The sequence below is a fragment of the Nerophis lumbriciformis genome, linkage group LG25 (assembly GCF_033978685.3).
Source record: "Nerophis lumbriciformis linkage group LG25, RoL_Nlum_v2.1, whole genome shotgun sequence".
In the NCBI taxonomy this organism is placed as follows: domain Eukaryota; kingdom Metazoa; phylum Chordata; class Actinopteri; order Syngnathiformes; family Syngnathidae; genus Nerophis; species Nerophis lumbriciformis.
This window is the reverse complement of record NC_084572.2, coordinates 38,709,402-38,722,805: the sequence shown is the minus strand read 5'-3', so window position 1 is coordinate 38,722,805 and position 13,404 is coordinate 38,709,402. Positions and strand designations below refer to the sequence as shown.

General features: G+C 46.8%; 1 protein-coding gene across 3 annotated transcripts in view; it reads left to right on the top strand.

The window, feature by feature from the left end:
• The window catches only part of slit2 (slit homolog 2 (Drosophila)), a 595,329-nt gene that overhangs the window by 371,292 nt on the left and 210,633 nt on the right, over window positions 1-13,404 (top strand). The gene's annotated exons all lie outside the window — the stretch shown is intronic.

The following is a 13,404-nucleotide window of genomic DNA, read 5'->3' as shown; positions in this document are numbered from 1 at the left end:
ATATGTTATATAATTCTTTCGTACTCCCTTATCTTAATTATCGTGTTGAAATCTGGGGTAACAATTACAAAAACAAACATCAACTCTATATTCTTACTTCAAAAGAAAGCGATTAGAATTGTAAATTATGCAGATTATCATGACCATACCAATGCTCTGTTTATTCAATGAAAAACATTAAAACTGCACGATCTTGTTGACCTCAACACTGCTATTGTGACGTACAAAGCTCATAACCACATGCTGCCTCGGTGTCTACAGGAGAGGTTCATACCCAGAGAGAATCCCTATGACCTCAGAGGTTCAGCTGTCTTCCAGAAAGCTAAGATAAGAACGAGCTTAAAAAAGTAGATGTGTTTGTGTCAGGGGGGTTCAACTGTGGAACAGCTTGGATGATCCCTTCAAATGTTCCAGGTCCATTCACACATTTAAAAAACACTTTAAGACCAATGCCTTGGAAAAATATATCACTCTTGAATCAACACAGTAGTTAATACTATGATCAATGTTAATGAAAATACTAAATGTGGGATATAAATAATAATGGAAGTATAATTGTTTGTATATAGCAGAGGTGTGGACTCGAGTCACATGACTTGGACTCGAGTCAGACTCGAGTCATGAATTTGATGACTTTAGACTCGACTTGACAAAATGTAAAAAGACTTGCAACTCGACTTAGACTTTAACATCAATGACTTGTGACTTCACTTGGACTTGAGCCTTTTGAATTGACATGACTTGACATGACTTGCTACTTTCCCCAAAACCCAAAGATGAAAAAGTTATTCGGGAGCGCTCCGTATTTTTCATTGTGTACTTGTCTATCAGCGTTGCGTGTGTCAGCTGGTGTGCTCTCAGTACAACAGCCAATCAAATTAGATCTACTTTGTTTTCATCACACAGCATTCATCCAATCAAATTGCAGGACAACCAACGAAGAAGACATGTCCAAACCACACGCCAGTGAACAAAAAATGATACCTAAAATCATTTTGTTTGGGTATAAAAATTACGAGGTGGTCAACACAAAACGGTTTGCTGTATGCAACACATGCGGTTCGAAAATTACTGATGGAGAGGCAACAACTTCCAACTTCGTCCGGCATTTGAAGTTGCACAAAGAACGGTAAGTTTTGAATGTAAGATAACGTTTATTGGCTAAGTAACGTGACTTTTATTTGCTGTGTAGTTAAATCAGTGAGGCTGTAAACTCACTGCTAACGTTATAACGTTATTGCAAACACGGGAATCTGTTGCAGTTCACTACCTTATTCATACTTTTTGTTCAGTGATTTTTTTTTTAAGCAGGGTTACGTTAGTCAATATATCACACGTAACGTTAGACAACGGTCAGCAGCACCGCGTATTTTAGCCACCTAAAAAAAGACAAAAATAGTAAAATAAAGGTCAGTTAAAATGTATACTATATTATGAATATGTGTACCGTTTTAGCTAGCTTTCTGACATACTGTTGGTTGTTTACCTCAGTGGTCCCCAACCACCGGGCCGCGGCCCGGTACTGGTCCGTGGATCGATTGGTATCGGGCCGCACAAGAATTTTTTTTTTTTTTTTTTTTTTTTTAATTAAATCAACATAAAAAACACAAGATACACTTACAAGTAGTGCACCAACCCAAAACAACTCTCTCCCCCCTTTTGTTCTGGGCATTGAACATGAAGACTCTTCCTTCACTGTTCCGAGTGGCCATGAGAGTCTTGGAAGTGCCTGCCTCCAGTGCTCCAGTGGAGCGAGTTTTCAGCCATGGTGGCATCATACTACGCCCCCATCGTGCACAAATGACTGACAGACTCTTGACTAATTTGGTCTTTTGCAAATGCAATGCAGCATAGGGCCCTGACATATAAAAAGTACAACTTTTTTGTTATGTTCACGTACATGTCATGTTTTTTCAATGTTAACACTTTTGTACAAATAAGTACATTTGCACTTTATTTTTCAATGTGTTTGTTCTGTAAAGGAATGAGTTAATGTTTAAAATGACTGGTTAATAGTGCTATTATAAAGTGCAATGTCAGCACAATTTTCTTTCCTGCAATTTAAGATGCACTTGTTTTAATAAATAAATACAGCGTTTGAAAAGCATACACAATCTGTGTTAATATATTAGTCTGTGGTTAAAAGGACTTGAAAGGACTCGAAGCTCAAAATGCAGGACTTAGGACTTGACTTGAGACTTTCCAGTCTTGACTTTGGACTTGACTCGGGGCTTGCCTGTCTTGACTCGGGACTTGACTCGGACTTGAGGGCAAAGACTTGAGACTTACTTGTGACTTGCAAAACAATGACTTGGTCCCACCTCTGGTATATAGTATATAAATTGGTACAAAGGTTTAACACGCGTATAAGGATATTTCACATGCCTTTACTGTGTATATAATTGAACAGTGTTCATATTGTGTATAATGTGTATTTATAATATGTTGTACAAAAGACATTTCATAATTTCCGGGAGTTCATCTTGTACTTGACATTGTTTATAGGGTTAGGCGCTAGAGATGCGCGGTTTGCGGACACAACCGCGGAGTCCGCGGATTATCCGCGGATCGGGCGGATGAAATAAAAAAAACTAAGATTTTATCCGCTCGCGGGTCGGGTCGGGCGGATTAATTTTTTTTTTTTTTTTTTTTTTTTGCGGGTGGCAGTTAAACCAATTCGGTACATAGTTAAATGTTGTTACCCACATACGAAAAAACGAGCAGGCACCTGCTGCATATGCCACAACAGAAGAAAAAAAAAGAAAAGAGATGGACACTTTTACGGAGCGGAGAAGGGACGCCTCGCCGGGGTCCGGGACCGAGGCCCCTTCCCCCGAGAGGGCCCCACCGGGAGCCGTAGCTGAGGCGATCCGCGAGAAGGGCCCGACGCACGTCCAGGGTCACCACCGCGCCCACCGCACCGACACCCCGCCTCGTCCGCTTTCGCCGCGGCCGGCGTCACGCGCAGCAGGTAAGCAGCTTACCTGCCCGCCACCCCCGTGGCCGGGGGCTCGTAACATGGGTCACTCCGCGCGCTCCGCCCGCGCAGCTTACCTGCTTGCCATCCCTGTTGCCGGGGGCGCGTAACAGGGGTCACTCCGCGCGTAGTGCGCTCATGAAAGGGGTGGGGCTCACCCTGGTTGATATAGAGAGCAGGACGGTGGCCATGGAAGTTGGAACCCGCTAAGGAGTGTGTAACAACCCACCTGCCGAATCAACTAGCCCTGAAAATGGATGGCGCTGGAGCGTGGGCCCATATCTGGCCGTCGCCGGCAGCGAGACGCGCTTGGAGGTGCGCTCAGCGCGGCTCCCATATGATTGCGCACTGGTGTGCGTCTGGGTCGTGACAGCGTGGCACGCGAATGTCTGTGCTGCATTGGATCAGTCTCCTTTCTTTAACAGGCAAAAGCTTTATAACCTCACCATACCTGCCAACTTTTAAATCAGAAAAACCTAGTAGCCAGGGTCCAAGGGCCGCAGGCCCCGGTAGGTCCAGGACAAAGTCCTGGTGGAGGGTTCAGGGCTTCGCCCCCCGACGCAAAATGACTATTAGCATTCAGACAGGTTAAAATGTTGCTAAAACCATCACTTTTCTATCAGTCACAGTGACTTTTCAAAACAAAAATATTACAGCAAAAATCATATGGGTTGATTGACATGTTTATTCTGTAAGCTAACTTCAATAGTTTGAAATTATTTTGACAGTTAATGCCAGTTATCCTGTCAACCTTTCACAAGACTTCAATTTGTTCATTGAAAGTATAAATAGTATAAACACTTTTTACAGTATGTCGTGCTGTGAAATACAGCCGACAGGATTGCGCATGCATGGTGCAGGAGAACAAAGGACTTCTTTCATTTAAGGTTTGTGATAAACCATCAAACTCATTCGTTAAAAGGACTCTATAGTAATATAAAGCGAATTTTTCTGGACATTATCATGCAAGAAAAGTTTATTTTTGGGATCGCGATCACCGCGTAATGATTTTTAAAGGTTGCATTACATTATTAACTGTCCCATGTGATCAGCCAGTGCGATTGGAAGTCCATGCTCAATTATTGCCTCCGTAAATAAAACTTCGGCATTTATCACATCCAAAGAATCTGTTTGGGCGACGAAAAACGTTGAAAGTTTTCCACTTGTATCGCTAGCAACGGCATTAGACTTGTGTTTTTTTGTCCCAACGTGGTCTTTTACATCGCTAATTCCTCCGTGTCCGATCGAAAAATCTTGTCTGCACAAGGTGCAATTCGCGTAGTTTTCACCCTTTTTTTTAATTTTTTTATTAATATTAGATATATAACAACGGGCGGATGGCGGGCGGATGCAGTTCTGATCAAACGTTACATCGGGTGGATGGCGGATGGTTGACGACTTTCTGACGCGGTTGCGGATGAAATAATTGCCTATCCGCGCATCTCTATTAGGCGCTATAAGTGTTCAACTTCAGCCTAAACCCTTTCGGTCTGCAACATTTTCATTTTCAATCTATGAATGTACAACTGTTTGTTTATTTTGTTGACCATTGACCGAAGAATAAACTTACTACTACTACTGCTAAATGCTACGTCCCGTATTTGTCAGTCGAGCAAAGTTGATGAATCACAAATGCCCCAAAGGGCTGCACAAGCCACCACGACGTCCTTGGCTCTGATCCCACACCAGGGCAGGAAACAACTCCACCCGATGGGGACAACAAGAAACCTTGTCTTTGTTGTAGTTTTTAGAGTTTTCAGTGTGTGAATGGGTGAATGTGGAAATAGGGTCAAAGCACTTTGTAGGTAGAAAAGCTATACAAGTATAACCCATTTAGAATATAGAACCCAATTGTGTAAGAAGACTTTTAAAGGGTTAGGGTTAGGGTCAGGGGCGTCACTAGCTTTTAGGGACAGGGGGGGCTTAGCCTCCCAGGAGATGCACGGGATGGCACTCCACCCTTTTCCGGGCGAGAACCATGGACTCGGACTTGGAGGTGCTTCACACTCGGCTGCGAACCGATCCAGCGAGAGCTGAAGATCCTGGCCAGATGAAGCCATCAGGACCACATCATCTGCAAAAAGCAGAGACCTAATCCTGCAGCCACCAAACCGGATCCCCTCAACGCCTTGACTGCGCCTAGAAATTCTGTCCATAAAAGTTCAGAACAGAATGGGTGACAAAGGGCAGCCTTGGCGGAGTCCAACCCTCACTGGAAACGTGTCCGACTTACTGCCGGCAATGCGGACCAAGCTCTGACACTGAGCATACAGGGAGCGGACCGCCACAATCAGACAGTCCGATACCCCATACTCCCTGAGCACTCCCCACAGGACTTCCCGAGGGACACGGTCGAATGCCTTCTCCAAGTCCACAAAGCACATGTAGACTGGTTGGGCAAACTCCCATGCACCCTCAAGGACCCTGCCGAGAGTATAGAGCTGGTCCACAGTTCTACGACCAGGACGAAAACCACACTGTTCCTCCTGAATCCGAGGTTCGACTATCCGGCGTAGCCTCCTCTCCAGTACACCCGAATAGACCTTACCGGGAAGGCTGAGGAGTGTGATCCCACGATAGTTAGAACACACCCTCCGGTTCCCCTTCTTAAAGAGAGGAACCACCACCCGGGTGTGCCAATCCAGAGGTACCGCCCTCGATGTCCACGCGATGCTGCAGAGTCTTGTCAACCAAGACAGCCCCACAGCATCCAGAGCCTTAAGGAACTCCGGGCGGATCTCATCCACCCCTGGGGCCTTGCCACCGAGGAGCTTTTTGACTACCTCAGCAACCTCAGCCCCAGAAATAGGAGAGCCCACCACAGACTCCCCAGGCACTGCTTCCTCATATATATATATATATATATATATATATATATATATATAAGAGAAATACTTGAATTTCAGTGTTCATTTATTTACACATATACACACACATAACACTCATCTACTCATTGTTGAGTTAAGGGTTGAATTGTCCATCCTTGTTCTATTCTCTGTGACTATTTTTCTAACCATGCTGAACACCCTCTCTGATGATGCATTCCGCTTCATCTCCTTGTTGTGTGCGCAGTTGTGCACTGCACTCTCTAAAAGCCCTAGATGTTATTGTCATATATGCATGTACAGTAGATGGCAGTATTGTCCTGTTTAAGAGTGTCACAACATTTCTGTTTACGGCAGACGAACTGCTTTTCGGTAGACGAAAACATGACTGCTGTTGTTGTGTGTTGTTGCGTGCTGGGAGGACGTTAATGAAACTGCCTAACAATAAACTCACATAAGAAACCAAGAACTCGCTCTCGATCATTCTACAGTTATAACGTCATTGGGCAGGCACGCTGTTTATATTGTGGGAAAGCGGACGTGAAAACAGGCTGGACTCAGGTCCGTCTGAATTTCGGGAGATTTTCGGGAGAAAATTTGTCCCGGGAGGTTTTCGGGAGAGGCGCTGAATTTCGGGAGTCTCCCGGAAAATCCGGGAGGGTTGGCAAGTATGAAAGTGATGAATACTTACTTTCTTGAAAAAGTTTCTTATGTCCATTTTGCATCCGTTCACGTTCTTGTTCTGCAGCGCTGCGTGCTAATGTGCTTCGTACACCTGCAGGACCGCAAGCAAGGTCGCACAGAAAATGCGGACTGGATTTTGAGTGATGTGGGCATTTTCTATATGAACAAGTCCAAGGACCGCAAGCAAGGTCGCAGAGAAAATGCGGACTGGATTTTGAGTGATGTGGGCATTTTCTATATGAACAAGTCCAAGGACCGCAAGCAAGGTCGCAGAGAAAATACGGACTGGATTTTGAGTGACGTGGGCATTTTCTATATGAACAAGTCCAAGGACCGCAAGCAAGGTCGCAGAGAAAATGCGGACTGGATTTTGAGTGATGTGGGCATTTTCTATATGAACAAGTGCAAGGACCGCAAGCAAGGTCGCAGAGAAAATGCGGACTGGATTTTGAGTGATGTGGGCATTTTCTATATGAACAAGTCCAAGGACCGCAAGCAAGGTCGCAGAGAAAATGCGGACTGGATTTTGAGTGACGTGGGCATTTTCTATATGAACAAGTCCAAGGACCGCAAGCAAGGTCGCAGAGAAAATGCGGACTGGATTTTGAGTGACGTGGGCATTTTCTATATGAACAAGTCCAAGGACCGCAAGCAAGGTCGCAGAGAAAATGCGGACTGGATTTTGAGTGACGTGGGCATTTTCTATATGAACAAGTCCAAGGACCGCAAGCAAGGTCGCAGAGAAAATGCGGACTGGATTTTGAGTGATGTGGGCATTTTCTATATGAACAAGTTCAAGGACCGCAAGCAAGGTCGCAGAGAAAATGCGGACTGGATTTTGAGTGATGTGGGCATTTTCTATATGAACAAGTCCAAGGACCGCAAGCAAGGTCGCAGAGAAAATGCGGACTGGATTTTGAGTGATGTGGGCATTTTCTATATGAACAAGTCCAAGGACCGCAAGCAAGGTCGCAGAGAAAATGCGGACTGGATTTTGAGTGATGTGGGCATTTTCTATATGAACAAGTCCAAGGACCGCAAGCAAGGTCGCAGAGAAAATGCGGACTGGATTTTGAGTGATGTGGGCATTTTCTATATGAACAAGTCCAAGGACCGCAAGCAAGGTCGCAGAGAAAATGCGGACTGGATTTTGAGTGATGTGGGCATTTTCTATATGAACAAGTCCAAGGACCGCAAGCAAGGTCGCAGAGAAAATGCGGACTGGATTTTGAGTGACGTGGGCATTTTCTATATGAACAAGTCCAAGGACCGCAAGCAAGGTCGCAGAGAAAATGCGGACTGGATTTTGAGTGATGTGGGCATTTTCTATATGAACAAGTCCAAGGACCGCAAGCAAGGTCGCAGAGAAAATGCGGACTGGATTTTGAGTGATGTGGGCATTTTCTATATGAACAAGTCCAAGGACCGCAAGCAAGGTCGCAGAGAAAATGCGGACTGGATTTTGAGTGATGTGGGCATTTTCTATATGAACAAGTCCAAGGACCGCAAGCAAGGTCGCAGAGAAAATGCGGACTGGATTTTGAGTGATGTGGGCATTTTCTATATGAACAAGTCAAAGGACCGCAAGCAAGGTCGCAGAGAAAATGCGGACTGGATTTTGAGTGACGTGGGCATTTTCTATATGAACAAGTCCAAGGACCGCAAGCAAGGTCGCAGAGAAAATGCGGACTGGATTTTGAGTGACGTGGGCATTTTCTATATGAACAAGTCCAAGGACCGCAAGCAAGGTCGCAGAGAAAATGCGGACTGGATTTTGAGTGATGTGGTCATTTTCTATATGAACAAGTCCAAGGACCGCAAGCAAGGTCGCAGAGAAAATGCGGACTGGATTTTGAGTGATGTGGGCATTTTCTATATGAACAAGTCCAAGGACCGCAAGCAAGGTCGCAGAGAAAATGCGGACTGGATTTTGAGTGATGTGGGCATTTTCTATATGAACAAGTCCAAGGACCGCAAGCAAGGTCGCAGAGAAAATGCGGACTGGATTTTGAGTGACGTGGGCATTTTCTATATGAACAAGTCCAAGGACCGCAAGCAAGGTCGCAGAGAAAATGCGGACTGGATTTTGAGTGATGTGGGCATTTTCTATATGAACAAGTCCAAGGACCGCAAGCAAGGTCGCAGAGAAAATGCGGACTGGATTTTGAGTGATGTGGGCATTTTCTATATGAACAAGTCCAAAGACCGCAAGCAAGGTCGCAGAGAAAATGCGGACTGGATTTTGAGTGATGTGGGCATTTTCTATATGAACAAGTCCAAGGACCGCAAGCAAGGTCGCAGAGAAAATGCGGACTGGATTTTGAGTGATGTGGGCATTTTCTATATGAACAAGTCCAAGGACCGCAAGCAAGGTCGCAGAGAAAATGCGGACTGGATTTTGAGTGATGTGGGCATTTTCTATATGAACAAGTCCAAGGACCGCAAGCAAGGTCGCAGAGAAAATGCGGACTGGATTTTGAGTGATGTGGGCATTTTCTATATGAACAAGTCCAAGGACCGCAAGCAAGGTCGCAGAGAAAATGCGGACTGGATTTTGAGTGACGTGGGCATTTTCTATATGAACAAGTCCAAGGACCGCAAGCAAGGTCGCAGAGAAAATGCGGACTGGATTTTGAGTGACGTGGGCATTTTCTATATGAACAAGTCCAAGGACCGCAAGCAAGGTCGCAGAGAAAATGCGGACTGGATTTTGAGTGATGTGGGCATTTTCTATATGAACAAGTCCAAGGACCGCAAGCAAGGTCGCAGAGAAAATGCGGACTGGATTTTGAGTGATGTGGGCATTTTCTATATGAACAAGTCCAAGGACCGCAAGCAAGGTCGCAGAGAAAATGCGGACTGGATTTTGAGTGATGTGGGCATTTTCTATATGAACAAGTCAAAGGACCGCAAGCAAGGTCGCAGAGAAAATGCGGACTGGATTTTGAGTGACGTGGGCATTTTCTATATGAACAAGTCCAAGGACCGCAAGCAAGGTCGCAGAGAAAATGCGGACTGGATTTTGAGTGACGTGGGCATTTTCTATATGAACAAGTCCAAGGACCGCAAGCAAGGTCGCAGAGAAAATGCGGACTGGATTTTGAGTGACGTGGGCATTTTCTATATGAACAAGTCCAAGGACCGCAAGCAAGGTCGCAGAGAAAATGCGGACTGGATTTTGAGTGATGTGGGCATTTTCTATATGAACAAGTCCAAGGACCGCAAGCAAGGTCGCAGAGAAAATGCGGACTGGATTTTGAGTGACGTGGGCATTTTCTATATGAACAAGTCCAAGGACCGCAAGCAAGGTCGCAGAGAAAATGCGGACTGGATTTTGAGTGACGTGGGCATTTTCTATATGAACAAGTCCAAGGACCGCAAGCAGTAAAAAAAAAAATTTTTTTTAAAAGTGTTTTTTTTAACACCAAATTATTTAGGGGGGCTTAAGAATTTTTTAGGGGGGCTTGTAACCCTAACCCTAACCCCGAGGGCCCTCCATGAAAGCAAGTTTGACATCCCTGTTGTAGAAAGTCCGGCCAGAAGAGAGAAAACCAGGTTGCTTCCCAACAAGTCTATCTTCGTGTGTTTTGACCATAAACTGTGAGAAGTATGCAAAACATCTGACAAGCACACGCCAAATAAAGACGAAGAAGCCAACAGCAAATGTTTCTGCAGACTCTGACCTCACTTTGACTCCTAAACATTTGGAGAAAACGTCGGCCGGATGGAATAAATCTGATAGGAGCTGACATTTTAGGAGAAATCTGAACCTTCTTTTGGGAAGAACCACGGAGGACCAGGACCAGGACCAGGACGTGGGGGAGACATTCTGTGTGGAAGGAGTTCTCGTCTCTCCTCAAATCAATCATTGACTAAATGCTGAGTTGCAGAATGGAGGCGACACAATAAAAAGGGACACCACGTTCCTGCTGACTGGTGATGTGTGGATCCATACTGAAGGATCCATCCCGCTGATACCACATCTTTATGCTCTGGTATCGATCCTCAACTCTAAATATCCATACTTTTAATACTTTTGTTCAGGGGGAGTCCAAACTTTTTACACCAACATACGGAAAAGTCCGATATTGTGTCAGCTGCGTATTATACTGTAGGTAGTTATGTATATAATAATAATAATAATAGAGTTTATTTGTAAAAGCACTTTACATTGAACAAACAACAACAAAAACAACAACGCTAGAACCACAAATAGCTGCCCCCAACATGTAAAATAAATAGTAAAAAAAATAAAAACTAGAACAGCCATCCATCCATCTTCTTCCGCTTATCCGAGGTCGGGTCGCGGGGGCAGCAGCCTAAGCAGGGAAGCCCAGACTTCCCTCTCCCCAGCCACTTGGTCCAGCTCCTCCTGAGGGATCCCGAGGCGTTCCCAGGCCAGCCGGGAGACATAGTCTTCCCAATGTGTCCTGGGTCTTCCCCGTGGCCTCCTACCGGTCGGACGTGCCCTAAACACCTCCCTAGGGAGGCGTTCAGGTGGCATCCTGACCAGATTCCCGAACCACCTCATCTGACTCCTCTCCACGTGGAGGAGGAACGGCTTTACTTTGAGTTCCTCCCGGATGACAGAGCTTCTCACCCTATCTCAAAGGGAGAGACCCGCCACCCGGCGGAGGAAACTAATTTGGGCCGCTTGTACCCGTGATCTTGTTCTTTCGGTCATAACCCAAAGCTCATGACCATAGGAGAGGATGGGAACGTAGATCGACCGGTAAATTGAGAGCTAGCAGAGAAGCCCAGACTTCCCTCTCCACAGCCACTTGGTCCAGCTCCTCCTGAGGGATCCCGAGGCGTTCCCAGGCCAGCCGGGAGACATAGTCTTCCCAACGTGTCCTGGGTCTTCCCCGTGGCCTCCTACCGGTCGGACGTGCCCTAAACACCTCCCTAGGGAGGCGTTCAGGTGGCATTCTGACCAGATGCCCGAACCACCTCATCTGACTCCTCTCCATGTGGAGGAGGAACGGCTTTACTTTGAGTTCCTCCCGGATGACAGAGCTTCTCACCCTATCTCTAAGGGAGAGCCCCGCCACCCGGCGGAGGAAACTCATTTTGGCCGCTTGTACCTGTGATCTTGTTCTTTTGGTGATAACCCAAAGCTCATGACCATAGGTGAGGATGGGAACGTAGATCTTGTACCCATGATCTTGTTCTTTCGGTCATAACCCAAAGCTCATGACCATAGGTGAGGATGGGAACGTAGATCGACCGGTAAATTGAGAGCTAGCAGAGAAGCCCAGACTTCCCTCTCCCCAGCCACTTGGTCCAGCTCCTCCTGAGGGATCCCGAGGCGTTCCCAGGCCAGCCGGGAGACATAGTCTTCCCAATGTGTCCTGGGTCTTCCCCATGGCCTCCTTCCAGTCGGACGTGCCCTAAACACCTCCCTAGGGAGGCGTTCAGGTGGCATCCTGACCAGATGCCCGAACCACCTCATCTGACTCCTCTCCACGTGGAGGAGGAACGGCTTTACTTTGAGTTCCTACCGGATGACAGAGCTTCTCACCCTATCTCTAAGGGAGAGACCCGCCACCCGGCGGAAGAAACTCATTTTGGCCGCTTGTACCCGTGATCTTGTCCTTTCGGTCATAACCCAAAGCTCATGACCATAGGTGAGGATGGGAACGTAGATCTTGTACCCGTGATCTTGTTCTTTCGGTCATAACCCAAAGCTCATGACCATAGGTGAGGATGGGAACGTAGATCGACCGGTAAATTGAGAGCTAGCAGAGAAGCCCAGACTTCCCTCTCCCCAGCCACTTGGTCCAGCTCCTCCTGAGGGATCCCGAGGCGTTCCCAGGCCAGCCGGGAGACATAGTCTTCCCAACGTGTCCTGGGTCTTCCCCGTGGCCTCCTACCGGTCGGACGTGCCCTAAACACCTCCCTAGGGAGGCGTTCAGGTGGCATCCTGACCAGATTCCCGAACCACCTCATCTGACTCCTCTCCACGTGGAGGAGGAACGGCTTTACTTTGAGTTCCTCCCGGATGACAGAGCTTCTCACCCTATCTCTAAGGGAGAGACCCGCCACCCGGCGGAGGAAACTCATTTTGGCCGCTTGTACCCGTGATCTTGTTCTTTCGGTCATAACCCAAAGCTCATGACCATAGGTGAGGATGGGAGCGTAGATCTTGTACCCGTGATCTTGTGCTTTCGGTCATAACCCAAAGCTCATGACCATAGGTGAGGATGAGAACGTAGATCGACCGGTAAATTGAGAGCTAGCAGAGAAGCCCAGACTTCCCTCTCCCCAGCCACTTGGTCCAGCTCCTCCTGAGGGATCCCGAGGCGTTCCCAGGCCAGCCGGGATACGTAGTCTTCCCAACGTGTCCTGGGTCTTCCCCGTGGCCTCCTACCGGTCGGACGTGCCCTAAACACCTCCCTAGGGAGGCGTTCAGGTGGCATCCTGACCAGATTCCCGAACCACCTCATCTGACTCCTCTCCACGTGGAGGAGGAACGACTTTACTTTGAGTTCCTACCGGATGACAGAGCTTCTCACCCTATCTCTAAGGGAGAGACCCGCCACCCGGCGGAGGAAACTCATTTTGGCCGCTTGTACCCGTGATCTTGTTCTTTCGGTCATAACCCAAAGCTCATGACCATAGGTGAGGATGGGAACGTAGATCGACCGGTAAATTGAGAGCTAGCAGAGAAGCCCAGACTTCCCTCTCCCCAGCCACTTGGTCTAGCTCCTCCTGAGGGATCCTGAGGCGTTCCCAGGCCAGCCGGGAGACATATATTGTATATTGTATATTGTATTATGACATGTTTTATTATATCCACTATGGTCAGTGAGCAGGTTGTGTGTTGACATTTTGTGTTGGTAGGATTGATTTATTTTCTTTTTCATTTATTTGCACCTTGACTAGGGAAGGTTGTTTGCATTGGGTCATACAAGTAAA